At 36.2% G+C, this 16,163-nt stretch overlaps 1 long non-coding RNA gene across 4 annotated transcripts in view; it reads right to left on the bottom strand.

Moving 5' to 3' along the window:
- Nucleotides 1-4,696: 4,696 nt before the first annotated feature.
- LOC116421318 overlaps nucleotides 4,697-16,163 on the bottom strand; it is a 49,925-nt gene continuing 38,458 nt past the window's right edge. For 3 of the 4 annotated variants that reach the window (XR_004231640.1, XR_004231637.1, XR_004231639.1), the window contains one exon: nucleotides 4,697-5,892. This is a non-coding gene — a long non-coding RNA (uncharacterized LOC116421318). Of the gene's footprint in view, nucleotides 5,893-10,544; nucleotides 11,984-16,163 lie in introns of those variants that run through there. The other variant, XR_004231638.1, reaches the window with a different exon arrangement.

Genomic DNA, 16,163 nt, shown 5'->3' with positions numbered 1-16,163 from the left:
TACTGACGCTTACTCTGGAAATGACAGAGGCCAGTGTTAAATAGCCAACATCTTCAGACATGACTTGAACCTGGGTCTTTTTCACATTGAGAACAACCTGCTATGAAATGTCATTGTTGGTATTTTTTTTATTTTCAGAGAGGAGCAAAATCATCATCAGAGTAATGTCTTGACTCATGCGTGAGTTGGATTTGTGATGCAGAATTGCACAAAGTCCTCAGCCTCCCTCTTTCTTCCAGAGTCATTGAAGTCCAGAAGCAAGACAAAAGTAAGGATGACTGGAGAGTGTCCAGTTGCAGTGGATGACTTTGGTGTCTAAGGATTCCACAGTGCCTGCTTCAACTACATTCATGGCCACTGGAAAAAACCATTCCAGCCATTCCACTGGCAGAAATGTTCATGTTCTTGGAGTAGACATCCCCTTAAGTCAGCTATGGGTTTGAGGCCTTTCGTATTCATCACTTGGTTAGCCCATCTGCCTCAACAGTTGAGTGGGCTATGGCTGCTGCACGTGCTACAGCTTTTGGTAGCCACAGGTGAGAGCTGAATACCAGGTAGTCTCCAAAGGTGGATAAGCAGCCCAGAGAAGGACAGAACAAGCGTTACACCACAGGTGTTAGTCCTCCCTGAACACCCGGTACACCCCAAGTAATTATTGATGAACTCCTGGTAAAACTAACTGGGTTTGCTCTTAGTCTCATTGTAGATCATTTAAGTGTACATATAAGAACCTAATTAATGGTTTGCCACACTCAAGATTCCAAGCTGGGTCACAAGAGAATGCAACTGAACAGTCTCTCTCTAAAGCTGATCAGTCCTCCTTATAACTATTATGGGGGGGGGGGGGGGAGTAATGCATTGCTCTCTGCTTCCTCCAAAATTCCTATTAAACTAATTATAGTAGAAAAAATTGTGCGCCTTTCATAATGAACATTTTGTGGGAAAATGTTAGATAAAAATCTTATAGAAAATCAATTTTCAAAACATTGTGCCTTGTGAATATCCACTTAATATACTTCCAGAACACTTATTTTTGTTTTCCCTTTTAAATAAACAAGATCTAAAGTTATATACATACAAATACATATACACATATATGCATGTGTCTAAAAATATATACATATACATGTTACAATAGACTATTAATATTTCTTACCTATTTAGCAGTGTTAAACAGATTTCACCAATATATTCACAAATTTTTAAATACCCCAATTTCTAGAAAGAATATTTGATATATAATAAGCAATATGGTTCCCCCCAAAAGCATAAATTTTCAAAGGATATTCTCACTAGTTTCTCAGCAATTTTCTCCACCCCAAAATGGTATGAAAATGGGCAACCACCACTCCCATATAATCTCCTTCTTCTCTTCCCCACCTCCATGAAATTTAAGAGAAATATTTTTTTTTAATTTAATTGCCTTTTATTTACAGGATATATGCATGGGTAACTTTACAGCATTAACAATTGCCAAACCTCTTGTTCCAATTTTTCACCTCTTACCCCCCCACCCCTCCCCTAGATGGCAGGATGACCAGTAGATGTTAAATACATTAAAATATAAATTAGATACACAATAAGTATACATGACCAAAACGTTATTTTGCTGTACAAAAAGAATCAGACTCTGAAATATTGTACAATTAGCTTGTGAAGGAAATCAAAAATGCATGTGTGCATAAATATAGGGATTGGGAATTCAATGTAATGGTTTTTACTCATCTCCCAGAGTTCTTTCTCTGGGCGTAGCTGGTTCAGTTCATTACTGCTCCATTGGAAATGATTTGGTTGATCTCGTTGCTGAGGATGGCCTGGTCCATCAGAACTGGTCATCATATAGTATTGTTGTTGAAGTATATAATGATCTCCTGGTCCTGCTCATTTCACTCAGCATCAGTTCGTGTAAGTCTCTCCAGGCCTTTCTGAAATCATCCTGTTGGTCATTTCTTACAGAACAGTAATATTCCATAATATTCATATACCACAATTTATTCAGCCATTCTCCAACTGATGGACATCCATTCAGTTTCCAGTTTCTAGCCACTACAAAAAGGGCTGCCACAAACATTCGTGCACATACAGGTCCCTTTCCCTTCTTTATAATCTCTTTGGGATATAATCCCAGTAGTAACACTGCTGGATCAAAGGGTATGCACAGTTTGATAACTTTTTGAGCATAGTTCCAAACTACTCTCCAAAATGGTTGGATTCGTTCACAACTCCACCAACAATGCATCAATGTCCCAGTTTTCCCGCATCCCCTCCAACAATCATCATTATTTTTTCCTGTCATCTTAGCCAATCTGACAGGTGTGTAGTGGTATCTTAGAGTTGTCTTAATTTGCATTTCTCTGATTAATAATGACTTGGAGCATCTTTTCATATGACTAGAAATAGTTTCAATTTCTTCATCTGAGAATTGTCTGTTCATATCCTTTGACCATTTTTCAATTGGAGAATGGCTTGATTTTTTATAAATTAGAGTTAATTCTCTATATATTTTGGAAATGAGGCCTTTATCAGAACCTTTGACTGTAAAAATATTTTCCCAGTTTATTGCTTCCCTTCTAATCTTGTCTGCATTAGTTTTGTTTGTACAAAAACTTTTCAGTTTGGTATAATCGAAATTTTCTATTTTGTGATCAGTAATGATCTCTAGTTCTGCTTTGGTCATAAAGACCTTCCCCTTCCACAGGTCTGAGAGGTAAACTATCCTATGTTCCTCTAATTTATTAATAATTTCATTCTTTATGCCTAGGTCATGAACCCATTTTGACCTTATCTTGGTGTACGGCGTTAAGTATGGATCAATGCCTAGTTTCTGCCATATTAGTTTCCAATTTTCCCAGCAATTTTTATCAAACAGTAAGTTCTTATCCCAAAAGCTGGGATCTTTGGGTTTGTCAAAGACTAGGTTGCTATATTTGTTGACTGTTTTATCCCTTGAACCTAATCTATTCCACTGATCAACTAATCTATTCCTTAGCCAATACCAAATAGTTTTGGTAACTGCTGCTCTATAATATAATTTTAGATCTGGTACAGCTAAGCCACCATCATTTGATTTTTTTTTCATTAATTCCCTTGAAATTCTTGACCTTTTGTTTTTCCATATGAACTTTGTTGTTATTTTTTCTAGGTCATTAAAATAGTTTTTTGGGAGTCTGATTGGTATAGCGCTAAATAAATAGATTAGTTTAGGTAATATTGTCATCTTTATTATATTTGCTCGCCCTATCCAAGAGCATTTAATATTTTTCCAATTGGTTAGATCAGACTTAATTTGTGTGAAAAGTGGTCTGTAATTTTGCTCATAAAGTTTCTGATTTTCCCTTGGCAGATAGATTCCTAAATATTTTATATTATCAGTAGTTACTTTAAATGGAATTTCTCTTTGTAACTCTGACTGTTGGATTTTGTTAGTGATATATAAGAATGCTGATGACTTATGTGGGTTTATTTTATAACCAGCAACTTTGCTAAAGTTGTGGATTATTTCTAATAACTTTTTAGCAGAATCTCTGGGGTTCTCTAAGTATACCATCATGTCATCGGCAAAGAGTGATAATTTGGCTTCCTCATTGCCTATTCTTATTCCTTTAATCTCTTTCTCAGCTCTTATTGCTATAGCTAGCGTTTCTAATACAATATTAAATAGTAACGGTGATAGTGGGCAACCTTGTTTCACTCCAGATCTTATTGGGAATGGTTGCAGTTTGTCTCCATTACATATGATGCTTACTGATGGTTTTAAATAGATGCTGCTGATTATTTTAAGGAAAAGTCCATTTATTCCTATACTCTCAAGTGTTTTTAATAGGAATGGATGTTGGATTTTATCAAATGCTTTTTCTGCATCTATTGAGATGATCATATGGTTTTTGTTAATTTGGTTATTAACATGGCCAATTATATTGAGTTTTCCTAATATTGAACCAGCCCTGCATTCCTGGTATAAATCCTACTTGATCATAGTGTATTATCTTGGAGATGATTTTCTGTAGTCTTTTTGCTAATATCTTAATATCTCCCTAAGAAAAAATCCCCAGGACCAGATGGATTTACACGTGAATTTTACCAAACATTTAAAGAACAATTGGCCCCAATGCTATATAAATTATTTGATAAAATAGGGAATGAAGGAGTCTTACCAAATTCCTTCTATGACACAGACATGGTACTGATACCTAAACCAGGTAGGCTGAAAACAGAGAAAGAAAATTATAGACCAATCTCCCTAATGAATATTGATGCTAAAATCTTAAATAAGATATTAGCAAAAAGAGAAATAAATTTAACCTTACACTTTGATTCAAAAAACCAAATTCCCAAATACAAGATCAGGGACAAGTCAGTCTAAAAAAAAGATCTTGGGGTTTTAGTGGACGATAAGTTCAGTATGAATCAGTGTGATACAGTACCCAAAAAAGCTAATAGGAATTTATTTAGGGCTTCCAGAAATAAGAAGATAATAGTCCAGTTGTCCTCTTCACTCTCTGACTATATGCCACTTATGTTCTGTCTTGGGTACTTGATAAGGAAGGAAGAAGGAAAAAAGGAAGGGAACAAGTATTTCTATAGACATTTTAGAAATATGATAAAGTGAGGTCCTCACAACAAACCTGGGATGTAGGTACTGTTATTATAATACCCATTTTATAATTGAGGAAACTGAAGCAAAGATTAAGTTACTTCTACAGGATCACACAGCTATGTAAAGGTCTGAGATCAGATTTGATTTCAGGATCCACCATTACAGATAAGCTGAAAAATGCCTAGATGAGGTTCAGCCAGAATAAACAGGAAATAATCTTGAATTCATGCTTTATGAAGACTGGGTAAAGATAAAGGGAAAGGGATGCATAGCATTAAAAAAGGAACACTTAGAAGGATCATTATATCACATTCAAGTATTTGAATGAGTTAGAACTATTTGAATCTAGGAGGCAGAACTGGAGTAGCAAAAAGGGAAATCCATATTGTGTGAAAGGTAAACCTTGCAGCTATTCAAGAGAGAAATGGGTTGCTTCAGGCAATAGGGGATTTCTTTCACACTGGAAGTCTTTAAGCAGATGATAGATAAACAGTCAATCAAGCATTTATCTACAGACAACAGACTGAGAAAGTTAGGAGGGCACTGGTTTTAAGTGGTATTGGAAAAGGTTTTTTGAAGAAGTTGAGAGTTTAGCTGAGATTTGAAGAAAGCTGGAGATGAAGATGAAGAGGAGAGTTCCAAACATGAGGTAAGAGTCAGAGTTCAGAAGTGCTTCACTCCCTGCCTCAACCTTTATCCTATAGAGTCTACGATCCGGCACAAGGAACTGGAGACTCTGTCACAAGATTTGTGTGAGACCTTAGGCATTTAAGCAATTCTTCCCTTTATCCCTTCCTCCCTCCCTCCCCTGGGTAGCTCTAAACTAACATTTCATTACCTGGAAGAGGATGATTTTGAATCCAAATCCCTTAACTTTAGCCCTCATCTAGAAAAGAGTCCAGAGAGGCTATGGTTTGCTTAACACAACAATAATAAGGAATTATTCCTTAATTTGGAATTTTGATAATTGACTGGACAGAAGTCCTAACCCTAACCCTTTCCACAACATCATGGTAAATTTTACTCTATATTAACAAATGTCTTTGCCAGAATTAACAAGAAACCAAAGTCATTTAATAATACAAACAGGAATTGATTAGTATGAAAAATAAAGTCATTAAAGTGACTACAGTATTCAGATTCACACTGCATATTTCCATTAGGTTGGGCTATATTTGACATAGAAATAACGTTCAATGTTGTGAATTCAAATACATGCAGCCACTCCAGGGGATTCTTTATTTGCACTAATTGAAACCTCACTGTAAATCGATGATGAACTGCAATTACCCCATCTGTAAAATGAAAGAATTGTATTAGATCAGTTTCAACTGAATAGAAAAGAAAGAACCCCTATCCCTGTGGGGGCCATAGAATGACTTTAAAAACCATATATTAACATTATATATATATCCTATTGTATTTCTCTTTATTTTGGAAATTTTAATATGGTTAGGGTACTACTTGAAAATAAAGTATCTGATACTTCTGATCTAGTTCACTTCCATTTCTTAATTCAATAAGTTTTGCTTCTTTCAAGAAAATGCAGTGACATAGAACATTGGCTAATAGGATTCTTTTAAGGTATCACCTCAGACACCATAAATAGGAGTAATGGAGGTGGTAGATTTTAATTCAATATAAGAGAGAGAAAAACTTCCTCAGAAGTGAAATGTGTAGCCTCTGGAAGTAATGAGTTATCTTTCATGAATAATCTTAAGATCATCAATTAGAAGTTGAAAGTGCTTGCCCATTGCCATAACATTTTGGGGTGGAAAAAATTAGAAACTGAAAATTGAAAGATGGACTCTTAAGAGTCCATCAAATCTGGACTCCAGAACAAGGGTAATTCATATTATAGTTTAAAAAAAACTCAAGCTTAGAGAATCTGTCTTGCCCAAAGTCACATGACTAGAAAATACCAAAGGTGCGATTTGAAGTCAGGTCTTCCTGATTCTATTTCTAGCTCTCTAGCCACCATGATACATCAGTCTTCAAATGGTAGCTGGATGACCATTCATGGGGTACACTGTAGACCTGTGGTTTGATCACTGCAGTTCTCTCCAGACCTAAGCCAATGATTCTGTGATTTCATAACAATGATAAGTCCCTCAATCTTTTGTACATATTTCCATATTTCCAAAATATATCTAAAGGATTTTAAAATCACTTTGTTCTTGTTAAACATCCCCTATGGACAACTGAGACATTGAGGTATTATTGGTAAATTTGTGCACTGATCCAACTATTTAGAACAATTTGAAACTATTCCCAAAGGATGATAAAACTCTGCATACCCTTTGATACAGCAATACCACTACTAGGTCTGTGTCTCAGGGAGATTATATAAAAAAGGAAAGGACCCACATGTACAAAAATGTTAATACATTTATACAATTTATTTTAAAATGTCTTTGCAATGGCAAAGTATTAGAAATTGAGGGAATGCCCATCAATTGGGGAAGAGCTGAACAAACTGTGGTACATGAATGTAACAGAAAACTATTATTCTATAAGAAATGATGAGCAGGTGGATTTCAGAAAGACCCGGAAAGACCTGCATGAACTGATGCTGAGTGAAGTTAATAGAACCAAGAAAACACTGTATACAGTAACCACAACATTGTGTGATGATCAACTTTGTTATACTTTGCCCTGTAATGATCTAATACAATACCAAAAGACTCATGATGGAAAATGCTGATCCCTATCCTGAGAAAGAACTGTGGAGACTGAATATGGATTGAAGCATACCATTTTTACTGTTTTTGGTTTTGTTTTTTTCTTTCTCCTGTTTTTCCCTTTTGTTCTGATTCTTCTTTCACATGACTAATGTGGAAATATGTTTCTTTAAAAAAAAAACTCCTCTATGACAAACTTATTTTCACAGATAATCTGAAATAATGATGTTTACTAAATTTACAAAAAAAAAAAAAAAACTTGAACCCAGTCTAATTAGCAAAATTTCAAATTAAGAAGTTATTTCCCAGTTATGTTAAGTTTCAGCAAAGCATATCACCTCTGTGAACTCTTTTCTAAATGAGTTTTTGGTGCCCTCTACCTCAAGTGCTCCAGACACATAGGTAGCAAAGTATCTACCATTTCCTCCAGCACAGACATAAGAAAATGTACTTCCTGTCCTTAAAGAAATAGAGGACTAGGAGTATGGAATTCTGCATATGCAGTAAAACTCAGTACATGTGTTGGGAACTTTTGCTGGACACCCTTTTCTTTCCCCTCCTTTTTTTCTACCTCATTTTATTTTTTAATATAAGGGACAATTAACTAGATAAGGGATGGGGATATATTATAAATTAAAGATGATATTAAAGATAAATTCTTAAACTAACAATTAAAAAATTTAAAATTACTTGCAGAAAAAATCTTTGTAGCAGCACTTTTTGTGGTGGCAAGGAACTGGAAACTAAGTGGATGCCCATCAGTTGGAGAATGGCTGAATAAGTTATTTTATATGAATGTAATAGAATATTATTGTATTATGATGTGATTATATGTATGTGATTATACGAAATAATCAGCAAGATGATAGCAGAAAGATCTGGAGACACTAAGTGAAATAAGTAAAATTAAGAGAACATTGCACATAGCAACAAGATTATGTGATGATCAACTGTGATAAACTTGGCTCTTTTCAGCAATGAAGAGATTCAGACAATTCCAATTGACTTATAATGGAGAGAGCCATATGCATGCATGAAAAGGACTACGAAGACTGAATGTAGAGCACAACATAGTATTTTCACCTTTGTTATTGTTGTTGTTTGCTTGCTTGTGTTTGCTTTCTCCTTTTTTCCCTTTTGATCTGGTTTTTCTTGTGCAGCTTGATAAATGTGGAAATATATAAAGAAGAACTGCACATTTAACATATATTGGATTATTTGCTATTCAAAAGAGAGAGGAGGTGGAGAGGGTAGGAGAAAAATTTGGAACACAAGGTTTTGCAAGGGTCAACGTTAAAAACTATCTTTACATCTATTTTGAAAAATAAAAAGCTATTTCTATAAAATGAAGTAAATAAAAAAATGAAAATACTTGCAGAATTGAATTCAATTAATATTCTGTCTTCAAAAGAACTCCTACCTGCCCACACATAACAAATTTGTGCTTTGGTCTCTATCTGTGAAATTCCATTTCAAAGTCTCTAATATAAAAAAGTAAAAATACAAATCCAATGAGTTGTCAATTATGAAATAAGACATTTTTCTGGGAACTTCACAAGTGTGGTATTCTATTTAATAGCAGCCCATGTTTTAGGGAGGTCACTTTGACATTTGGGACACTACACTTTTTTGTTTTGTAAAAATGTTGGCCTCCTAACCCTGTGAATATCAATGTACCAAACAAATCCAGGGTCAGGGATTGTTTTTTCCTCTCCAGACCACATTTAGACAAATACCCTTCAGCTCTGCATAACCACTACAATCTTCACAAAACCATTATTGGCCAACCGCATGCTAGTTACTATTTGAGTTGAAATGGCTACTCTTGTCTCCCAGCAAGCAGACTGTCTCCATGTTACCAGCCTTGGCACTCAGTTCCCTTGGTACACTCACCCTTTCCATCTGGGAAAAACTAATTTTCAAGTCCCAGAATTTTGGGAAATTTAGATCATGGAGAGGACTTAGACATTATTAGCCAACACCTTTAATTTTACAAATGAAGAAGGTGGCAACTTAACAACATCAGAGTCTAAAAAGATTAGTACCAGGATTTAAGCCCATGATCTTAAAATTCACATCTTGTGTTCTTTATAATGTGGACCTGTTGGCCAGACTTAAGTTCAATCCTCTTCCCACTACATGATTCAACATTTCAATTTCTGAGAGATTTCTAAGGACATTAGGGACCATATGCCTTCTCATGCATTCAGAAATCCACACAATTCTGGATTTTCCATCCATAAGCATTTAAGTGCCTACTGTGGATGAATCTGGTAGCTATGTGGCTTAGTAGATGAGCACTTGACGTGGAGTTAGAAAGACAAGTCTTCCTGAATTCAAATCCAACCTCCGGCACTTCTGGCTATGTGACTCTGTTTGCCTCAGTTTCCTAGTCTGTAAAATGAACTGGAAAAGGAGATGGCCAACCACTCCAGTGTCTTTACCAAGAAAAGCCCAAATGGAGTCACAAAATGATACAACAATAACAAAAAATGAATTTATTATTATTAGACATTTGTTAAATGCCTAATAGATTCAAAGCATTAGAATACATAAAAGTTAGACAACTCTTGCTTTCAAGGATCTCATTTTTTAATAGAGAGAGAAGAACAACAAATACAGGAGAGTTCTTTTGTAAATCACATAAGAAGGACCCGTGGTCATTAGGCTACAAATAGCAAAGCAGATGGTAATGCATTTTCCTTATTCTTAGTTCTTCATTGATAAAAGAAAACAATATCAGTTTCTGAAGTCAAACCATTTGATAGTGCCAAGGACATGAGTGGCAAGAATTTTATTATTCAGGTGTTTAGTAGTTGTATCATCTAGGAAGGGGAACTACAGCATCTGTCCATTAATAGCAATTGGTTGAAGAGATTGGTGGAAGGGATAAGAATCTCCATCTTTGGAGGTGACTCTTTCCAACAATGAGATGATTCAGATCAGTTCCAATAATCTTGTGAAGAGAGCCATCTACACCCAGACTGTGGGAACTGAGTGTAGACCACAACATAGCATTTTCACTCTTTCTGTTGTTTTTTTGCTTGCATTTTGTTTTCTTTTTCAGTTTTTTTCCCTTCTTGATTCAATTTTTCTTGTACACAAGATAACTGTATAAATATATACACATATATTGGATTTAACATATATTTTAACATATTTAACATGTATTGGATTACCCATCATTTAGGGGAGGGGGTGGAAGGAAGGAGGGGGAAAGTTGGAACGGAAGATTTTGCAAGGGTCAGTGTTGAAAAAGTACCCATGCACATGTTTTTGCAAATAAAAACCTTAATTTAAAAAAAAGAATCTCCATCGTCAAGAAAAATTGATTCGAATGATGATGGCTGCTGAAGGCTGACTAGAAGGATAACTAATGGTCTAAGCACCACTTTTCCTAGGGTTCACAGGCTCAGGATCCTAGGCCATCTCCCTCTAAGTTTAAAGGATTTGGTAGTTGAGGTAGTGGTAGTATTTTGATATAACTGGCATGTGCCTCTTGGCTCTTCCTCAGGGTTGTTCAGGCTAGATGTTATAGATATAAATAATGAAACAATTCTTATTCATAAGAAGCTTACTTCTAAAGATCATTTGAAATATTTTTGAAATGCTTATATAATTCTAGATAGTTCCATGTACTTATGTGTGAATTCTGGCAAAATTATGTGTACTTGTGTGTGTGTGTGTGTGTGTGTGTGCATATGTGCATATATGGATAAGTATCTATATATGGGTTGCTCAGCTCTTTCAAAATAATGTCAATGGCATATAAATCTAGACAGAGCTGGTTCAGGCTACTTGCAATATTAACTCATCTCCCTCCAGTGATTTTCAATAAAAGCTTATCAGTTAATCAAAAAAAAAAAAAAAACCCTAACATTTAATATGCATCCAAGCAGCTGTATCACCTTTAGAAAATACAATTTTTTCATGAAGGGAAGAAAGTAGGGGTGCAGGGAGGGATAAGAGTAAGATTTTTATAGAAAGGTCTACAACCTTTCCAGATCAGATGAAAAATTGTAAACATTCAGGTCAAACCTTATTTTATTTATACCATTCTGTTAAGAATGTTCTCTTGGAAAATTAAAAAAAAAAAACTTTGTTTCTGTCCAACTTTTGCAAAATTAATTCATGTGGAAGACAAAAAAGAGAGAGATTAGAATACAGTTTCAAATATTAAATTCAAATGCTGGATTGATGACTTTTATTTCTAAACCCAAGAGGTTGTCTGGAATTTAAGACATTTTTTGAGTAGTAGACACCAGACATAACCAGATGCAGTCGTATTTTGAACCAGCTCAGCACAAATTTAGCACCTTGAAAGAGAATATCCACGTTTCTCGTAATACAAACATTTCTTTTTTCCCAGAAAATTTCTCCCCAAGTATAGGGGCATCAGATTAAAAGCAATGACTGAGATTCAGATGACTTGATCTTTGGGTGGGTAGAGCCAGTAGAACAGAAATAAACTATGAAATTCTTCACCCTATCTTTTCCCTGCCTCCTTGTCCATCAAAGCAATAAAAATGTCACATTTAAAAAGTGTCAAAATGTTTGACCAGGGGATGGAGAGATGGGAAGAGAATATGGTAGGTGGGGGGGAAGCATCTCTGCACATTCCATGATCTGAATTACCAAATGCTTTCATAATGATGCTTGCTGAGGTATTTCAGACTGCTCCAAAATCCAAAAGTGTCCTGAAAATCTGAGAGAGCAAGAACTGGTTTGTATTTTTTAGAATGAAACTTGATGATTTGTTGCTGTTCAATCATTTCAGACATGTCCAAGTCTTTGTGACTCCCTTTGGGGATTTCTTGGCAAAGACACTAGCCATTTCCTTCTCCAGATCATTTTATAGATGAGGAAACTGAGGAAAAAAGGGTTAAGTGATTTTCCCAGGGCTACACAGCTAATATTTGTCCAGAAAGGTTTTGAACTCGGGTTTTCCTTTTTCCAGGCCTCTAGCTGCCCACCCAGCTAGCCTAGGACTACTTTTACAGGAGTGAATAAGGGAGATGAGAGATTGAGCCCTGTGCAGCTGATTCAGGTTCCAAAGGGGTAAATGTAGGGACTGGCTTTGACATTTTGTTGTAAAGAGAATTCCTAATGAAGGAATTCCTAATGGAGAATATCCCCAATCCAGGACAGCATTTCCTTGCAATTTATTGTCTTAATGAGTATCTAAAGCACCAAGAAGTAGGTTACGTGATTTACAAGGGGTCACACAGCCAATGGATGTCAGAGACAGTGGTCTTTGTAGCTCCAAAGCCATTTCTCTACTCACTATGCAATACTGCCTCCCCAACTTCTGAAAACTCCCTTAAATCTAATAACAATTTGGCAAGAGAATGCTAAAGTACAGAGGTAACTAGATGGCTCAGTGGCTTAGGGCGCTGGGAATGGAGTCAAGAAGAGCTGAGTTCAAATATGATCTCAGTCACTCACTAGCTATGTAACTATGAACAAGTCACTTAATTTGTGTTTGCCTTAATCCATTGGAGAAGAAAATAGCATATCACTTCCTATCCTTGCCAAGAAAATCTCAGAGATGGTACTAGCATGCTATGGTACATGGGGTCATGAAAAGTCAGATGCAAATGAATAACCAAATAACAACAACCCTAAAGTATTCCATAGACTTAGAAATCTAACAGCTGAAAAAGATCTCAGGAATCAAGGTGAGTTCTTTTTCTTAATGTTGAGCCAAATTTCTCTCTGCCTGACTGTCTGTCTCTTGTCTGTATGTGTTTGTCCATCTCTGTCTATGTCTCTCTTTCTGCCTCTGTCTCTGTCTCTGTCTCTGTCTGTCACTCTGTCTCTGTCTTTATCTCTGTCTCCCCCTCTCTCCTCCTCCCTCTCTCTCTCTCTCTCTCTCTCTCTCTGTCTCTCTCTATCTCTTTGTCTGTATCTCTTTGTGTCTCTCACTCTCCATCTTTATGTCTCTGTCTCTTTGTCACTTTATGTCTCTGTATCTGTGTGTGTGTTTCTCCCTCTCTGCCTCTCTCGGTCTGTCTGTCTCTCCATATACATGTATGCATATATGTCTACATATGTGTGTGTATCTTCTATCCACTAGCTATGGGATTTTAGATTTAGAGATGAAAGGGATCTTGGAAGTCATAATATACACGTGGAAACTGGAGAAACACAGAGACATTGTCATTTTTCTCAAGGTTGCACAAATAATAAGGGGTATGATTTGAATCCAAAATCTCTTCACTATTCTTTTCACTCTACCTTCCTGAGACAAAGTGCGACAAATCCAACTCTACTTCCATTTGACAGCCTTTAAAATAATGAAATCTGCTTTTTTTGGACTTCAGAGTAAAACTTTAATTTATCCCTTATAAATTTCATCTTTTTACACTGAGATTCTGCTCCAGTGCATCATCATAACATAAAATTAATCCATTTAAAATTACTTCCTCACACTTTCCTAACTTCAATGTAATGAATTCTGATTGTCTATAACATGCCCAGACCAACCATGAATTAATCTTTTGAATAGTCCTAGATTAACTATGTGAACAAAGCCACTGAAATTCAGAGGAAGAAGGGGCCTTAAAGTACCTCTAATTCATCACCATCTTCCATTTTATAACTGAAGAAACTGAGTCCTGGAGAGTGAAAATGACCATAAATGTCAGAACCATAAGAAATCTTCTTCAATTACTAAATGGACCAGAATTCTGGCAATAACTGTGCTTTGATTCAATTGTTATTTGGGCTATTTTGGGTTGGTTTTTTTTTTTTTGGGGGGGGGGAAGATGTTCATTTGATTGTCTGATCATCTACCAGGGATTCACATCCTGAGGTATATAACCTTTTTTGATAATTGTATTTCAAATGAATTTATTTCCTTGATAATCTAGTGCATTTTATATTTATGCATTTAAAATACTTTTCTGAGAAGGGGTTCATAAACTTCAACAGACTTGCCAAAGGGACTTATGATACACAGAAAAAATATTGAGAACTCCTGATTTAGACTCAGTTTACAAAAGCAGGGACATACAATAGTCACATCTTTAATCTCCCCTGGGAACAAGCACACATTGGACATCCTTTCTTAATGTGGATCCCAGCAGGAGAGCCTACAAGGTGGTCCACTTAAACCCTACCACCACCACCAGATGCTTCGGGGGTTTGACTGGGGTCTTTGAAGAGTTTCATTCTGCCCTTTAGAGGCTGTCACTCCATCTGGATCAATGGGAATCTGCCTAATTATAAAAAAGCCTTGTATGTTCTAAGACATTCCTCAGAAGCTATAAACCTCCAGACCCAATGGAAAATTGTGAAGAAGGGGAAGTTTTTCTTTCCCCTCACCTAAAAACATATTTTTCTTTCCCAGTCATCTATATCCAATCTAAGTTGTGTCTCCTCCCTTTCTTTCTCTCTTGTGACTCTTAACTAATCCTTGCTAAAGTCTTTACTAATAATAAAGGTGTTAGCTAATAATTAAAGTGTTAGCTGATAAAGGAATTAATGGTTTTTCCCTTCTCTAGGGAGAAACTTAATGTTTTAAAAACAGAACTCTTTTAAAGACCATAAAGAATGATGCTATAATTCTTTATATATAAAGAAATACACTGTCAAGTAACAGGAGATACAAAGGAATCCATCCAATCATCCCATGTACTTCACCTGCTCATGGAATCTTCCATGTCTACAAAACATGGCTTTGCAGATAGACAGAAGGAAGGATTGATGCACAGAATTTGGAGCCATAAATGTCATAGAGTGTTACTTCTAAAAGGGATCTAAGAGAAGACTATAGCAATCCCTTCATTTAGTGGTTGATGAAAATAAAAATCCAAGCAGAGTCAAGTCTGTAACTCAAATCTCATAGCTCTCCCATCAGTTTTACTGAGTAATGAAGTAATGTGGATTTCTTTTTAATAATGTGTGTTAACACATTTACCTAGCACTTTACAAACTGCTTTCCTCAGAACAACCTTGGGAAGAAGAGTTATTTTCCAGATTTTTACAGGTGAGGATCAAAGATTAAATTATTTTACCCAACATTCATGTCTACTAACTCCTAGTTCTTTCATACATTATGCTGTCAATTTTTCTTAATTTTTTAAAAAATCAATACTCCCATCATGGTTTGGGGGACTTAATTATCTGAATCAAGGATTCTTCATCTTTTCATTTTTGTAATGGAGCTCTTTGGCATTCTACTGACACTTTCTCAGTGTCATGTTTTTAAAAAATTGAAGAAAATGCTAAATTTTCATTAAAGAATAGTGGAAATAGAAATGAAATTTTCTCCAAACACATTCACAGACCCCTCTCCCTTGATATCTATTTATGGATCTTTTAAGGGTCCAAATGAAGAAGCCTTGAAACACAAATCCTTTCATGAATCAACATCAGTATGCTTCAACATGTCATGATTCAACCTACACCTCCATCCCCTAAGTGACAAAATCAGCTCAATATGGCTGAGGAAAATATCCTTTGAACAGGTCCACCAATAAGAAATCATTTCCTGTTCTAGAATCGGGGTGGGAAACCCAAGCAACTTCTTCCTTTCACAACCCACCCACAGCCTAAGACCTTGCCTTTGGTGGAGCATGGGCAGCTTGCCCATCTGGATTACCCCCTTCCTTACCCAGGAGACCTGTGAAAGTGAACAGCCTGGCCAGGACTGAGAAAATCTTGGCCCAGGCTTCATTCTGTGAAAGATTCCCACAATCGGCTGATGGATGGGCTGCCAGTAACATGTAAACGAGCCAATGCAGCCTTCCCAACAATACGCTCCTGTCGCCAAGAGCCCTCCCCTGGGGAAGCCTGGGCTATGCCCAGGTGCTCTCTGCTCCTGGCTCCCTGTCAGAGCATCCAAAGCGGACAATGACACTCCGTGTCACAGATGCTGAATC

The sequence above is a fragment of the Sarcophilus harrisii genome, chromosome 2 (assembly GCF_902635505.1).
Source record: "Sarcophilus harrisii chromosome 2, mSarHar1.11, whole genome shotgun sequence".
Taxonomy (NCBI): domain Eukaryota; kingdom Metazoa; phylum Chordata; class Mammalia; order Dasyuromorphia; family Dasyuridae; genus Sarcophilus; species Sarcophilus harrisii.
Note: the sequence above shows the minus strand (reverse complement) of the source record. Positions and strands in the feature narration are given on the sequence as shown.